The following is a 5,081-nucleotide window of genomic DNA, read 5'->3' on the forward strand; positions in this document are numbered from 1 at the left end:
CCTTAAACATTATATGTGATTTAATCACACACTAAAATAATTTAAGTATCTGTTTATTTATTTAGCAACAGAGTTTCATTTTGTCACCCCCCTCCCAAAGGGCCATGGCGTCATATGTCACAGCAACCTCATACTCTTGGGCCCAACCATTTCTCTTGCTTCAGCCTCCCAATAGCTGGGATTACAGGCATCCTGCACAACGTCAAGCTATTTTGAGATGGGGTCTCACTTTTACTCAGGCTAGTCTCGAACCTGTGAGCTCAGGCAATCTGCCCACCTCGGCCACCCAGACTATTGGGATTAGGTGTGAGCCACCTGACCAAGCCTATAACTTAAGTATCTAACTAAACATAGATTTGTCAGGAAAATAAATGGACATCTCTAGGGATTTGGTTGAAGAATTAGTGCTAAAATGCAATGAAACAAACCCAAATTTATAATAGCAGACATAGCATTATCTCTATTCCAAACACACGTTTCTTTAACATATTTAGCTAATACAGATTATATTTTTTTATTTTTGAAGAGTATGTCATTTAGGAAAAATTACAAAGTCCTTAAAGAATTCCAAAGCAATTAATACTTGAGTACTTTAATTGTAAGCCTTCCCAGGGCAGTTACCTGTAGGAGTAAATAAAAGAGCTTCATTAAATGTAAGGCCTCATCTTTTCTACTTAAGTCTTTTATGTTTTTTGGAAATACCACTCACTAAAAGCAAAGTCTTATTGCCAAATCATATTAAGATGATTAGAATCCAACTGTGGATTTATTTTTTGCTAGATTTTTATTTTTTTATTTCTTCTTGTATTCTGTAAACAAATATTTTATATATACATATATATGAAAGCTACTTTGCTTGTTTAAAAAAATATATGGAGCTAATCAATAACTCCTAAGATGATGTCTGTTACTGTTACAGAATTTAAAATAATAAGCCTGATAGTAACTTTTTTTTTTGTCCTTGGGAGAAATACCAGAAACTAGTTTCCTCTCTGAGGGAAGATAAAATTTATTGTGTGACAGGTGATTTTTTTTTAAACACACCAGATCTTTCCTAAAATACTATGTCTTAAGACTAAGTAAGGGAAGGTCTTTTGGAGGACTTAAAAATGTAAACGGTCTTGGATAAAGTCTGAAGATGTCTGTCCTTATTTCAAAATCTACTTATAGAGCATTGTGTTAAAGGCCATAATCTTATCATCCATTAATATTTAAATTTCTCCGGAAGGATTGTGGAAAGACCCTGTTCTGCTAGAAAAGTGTACAACATGGGAAAGATAATTGTAGGGAGAAAATGTCAGCCCTGCTCAGGCCGTGAGAATAACAACAGGTCATCCCGAGGGCTTCAGAGTCAGTGGACAGATCTCAACATCTGCCTCCGCCAGATTGTAGCTGTGTAAGGTTTCACTGTACAATAGAGATAATAATATGTATTTAATAAATTAATATGTGTAATGTGTTTGGCATGTAGTCAATAACTGTTGGCTCTTATCACTATAGCTGCAAACTCAAGCCACTTTCCCATTCCCTGTAGAGACAAAGTGAGTGGTGAGCTGAAGACAGGGGAGGGCACATGATGATGTCTGAGGTTTCTTTTAGGTTCCAAATCCATCTGGCCTCACACTTGTTTTCTTTGTCATACTGTCTGTGAAGTAAACCCTCCCATCATCTAACCTCCATATCCCCTAAGTTCATTTGGGTTTCTTGTTTTCTCTTCCAAATTCTTACTCCTTCCCTTCTTCCAAAATCCTCTCGCTGCACCCACTGGAAGTCCCATCCCATGAATAACAAACTTCTCGAGTTTAATCAAAAGCTGGCTCTTCTCCAGGGCACTGCTCCCTCCAAACCCTTTAAGACAGGTCGCTGCTTGTTCTTCTCACTCCTTAGTGCCATTCCCAGACTGTTTCTCTTTAGCCTTTTTCTAGTCCCTGATCTCTACTTTTGCACAATTCTATCACTACCTATCTGTTTTCTCCTCTCTCTCAGCTGGAGCACAGCTTAGATTCTGTTTTCCTACCTGAGTCATTTTCTTGTGGATAGTCTAAATCCTGCTGCCTTGCTGTCTTCCATCACATCCATCTGGCACTTTCCCAAACTAGACAAAAACTACTCATCTGGTCTTCCCTTCCACCCAGTGCTGCTGGGTAAAATCATGGGACCAGGTAGACGGACATCACTAAAGATTCATCATCATGACCTTCACTCGGGCACTTAATATTTTCTGTCAAATCCCTACTATGTTTTATTAGTCAACTCTGAAACCTTTTTAATTTCTTCAAAACACACACTCTTGCGTCTACTTACTTCTCCCATCCTCCTTTCAGTAAAAACCTATCATCCTATTCATGGTAAAAGTAGTAAAAGGGACTCTCCTGATACTGAAAAGCCGACAAACCCATTGTTTTCTTGTTTCCCCATTTGAGTGACAGAGGTATTCTTTCCTCTGTCCACTTGTGTTCTTGATCTCTGTTTCACAGGATCCATCGATAATTCTCCCCCTTTTTCTGTTTTTAAGCTCTGCTTTGATACTGTCAGTATTTAACAGTGCTCATATGTTCATCTTTATTTTATTTTATTTTATTTTAAGACAGAGTCTCATTCTGTCCCTGGGTGGAGTGCTGTGGTGTCGCAGCTCACAGCAACCTCAAACTCCTGGGCTCCAGTGATCCTCCTGCCTCAGCCTCCAGAGTAGCTGGGGCTACAGGCACCGTCACACACATTAACACTCGGCTAATTTTTTTCTATTTTTAGTAGAGACTGGGGGGGATCCTCTCTTAGCCTGATCTTGAACTCCTGAGTTCAAGCAAATATCCCATCTCAAGCTCCCAGAGTGCTAGAATTCCAGGCGTGAGACACCATGCTCAGCCTCGGATTTTCATATTAACAAAAGAAACCACCTTCTTATTTGTTTCCTCTTTCCTTTCCTTTTTTACATTTTTGGAAAGAGGTGTACATTTGTTTTTATTGCCTCAATTTCTGTTTCTTAACCTATTGTGATATGGTTTTATAACCCTTAACTACTATAACTGATTTTGCTGGGGTTGTAAGCTCCCTGTGTCCAAATTCAGTTAAAATTCATCACAATTGTCCACAGGCAGAGTTTCTTCTTTTTCAGGGAACACTTGGCTCTGCTATAAAGGCCTTTCACCTGATTGAATCAGGCCCACCCCCTTACTTAAAGTCAACTGATTATGAACTTTAAGCACATTTGCAAAATGCCTTCACAGCAACACTTAGGTTTCTATTTTTAAAATTGGTTAATTAACTTTAGAGATAGGGTCTTGCACTGTTATACAGTAGTATTTGACTGAAAAATTGCCTAGTTATTTGGCACATCAAAAAGACCCTCACAAATGGTTTCCTTTGCCTTTGAAATAATGTCTGTACTTCTTTAAAATGGCTGCTTGTAATATCTCCATAGTCTGATACCTGGCTGGTCTCTCTCCCTTCTTTTATTTTATTTTTTATTATTTATTTATTTATTTAATTTGGACAGAGTCTCAAGCTGTCGCCCTGGGTAGAGTGCTGTGGCATCACAGCTCGCAGCAACCTCCAACTCCTGGGCTCAAGTGATTCTCCTGCCTCTGCCTCCCAACTCGCTGGTGCCCAACCACAAGGCCCAGCTATTTTTTGGTTGCAGTCATCGTTGTTTGGCAGGCGGGGGCTGGATTTGAACCCTCCAGCTCAGGTGTATGTGGTGGACCCCTTAGCTGCTTGAGTCACAGGTGCCGAGGCTCTCTCCCTTCTTTTAAATAAATTTCAGGCATCAGTGAAATTAAGACCATTTCATTTCTAGAACAAGCCTGTTCTCTACCCTAGAATGCTCTTTCCTTCTTTGTCTCTGCTTAATTCTCAGCTCATCCCTTCCTTAGGGAGCCTTTTCTCATGCTTAATCTAAGTTAGGTCATGTTGTTAAAAGCCTCCTTAAAAATCTTACGTTTCTTCATCACATTTCATTGGAATTTTTTAATTTACTATCTGTCTTCCCTGCTTAATGGCAACATAGGCGTTATCGCCGTGTTCTGAGTTCTTCCTTAGTGCCTAATACATGGTTGGAGGTCTCTAAATATTTGTTGAATAAGTAGAAGAATGAATAAATGTGGTTTTGTTATCCTATTCAATGTCTGGCTAATTTTGTGACTATAGGATCTCCATCCTTAATTAGAAGTATAAAATGTATTCCAAATTTTCACTGTTATGGATCATCAGATATCGTCTATTAGAATTGCAATAGAATGAAAGCTTTTAAAAGGCCATCTACTTTATGTTATTATTTCTTTAGTCTTTATTTATTTTTTTTTTTTGAGACAGAGTCTTCCTCTTTTGCCCCAGGTAGAGGGCCGTGGCTTCATACTTCACAGCAACCTCAAACTCTTGGGCTCAAGCAGTCCTCTTGCCTCAGCCTGCCTAGTTGCTGGGACTACAGGCACCCACCACCACACCTGACTAGTTTTCTATTTTTAGTAAAGATGAGGTCTCACTCTTGCTCAACCTGATCTAGAACTCCTGAGCTCAGGATATCCTCCTGCCTTGGCCTCCCAGAGTGTTGTGAGCCACCATAACCAGCATATTTATTCTTTTTTTATTGAGGAATAAAACTATATGTATTTATAATGTACAACATGTTGTTTTGGAACATGTATACATTATGGAATGGCTTAATCAAACTAATTAACATATCTGTTACCTCACACATTACAATTTTTCTTTTTATAAGTATGTACACCCTCATGGTAGACACAGATTATTCATTTTTCATTTATTAAATGTTTATTGAGTAACTTTTCAGTCATTGTTATAGATTCTAGGTTACCATGGTGAATAAAACAAATAAGCTACCTATTTTCATGTAACTTACATAAGAAGCAGAGGCAAACAAAAAAAGTGGAGGCAACAGACAGATAATAATGAGGTCGTCAGTAAACCAACAAGATAATACCAGATAGTGGCAAGAGCGATAAAGAAAATAATAATGCCACTGTGATATGACAGGGACACTGAAGTGGGAGGGAAGTTTACTGGTAATGGAAGGCCTTATTTTATTCATCAATAAAGTGACAGTAGTTTAACTATTTAGAAAA

The sequence above is a fragment of the Otolemur garnettii genome, unplaced genomic scaffold (assembly GCF_000181295.1).
Source record: "Otolemur garnettii isolate 467f Iridium unplaced genomic scaffold, OtoGar3 scaffold00061, whole genome shotgun sequence".
NCBI classification, from domain to species: Eukaryota; Metazoa; Chordata; class Mammalia; order Primates; family Galagidae; genus Otolemur; species Otolemur garnettii.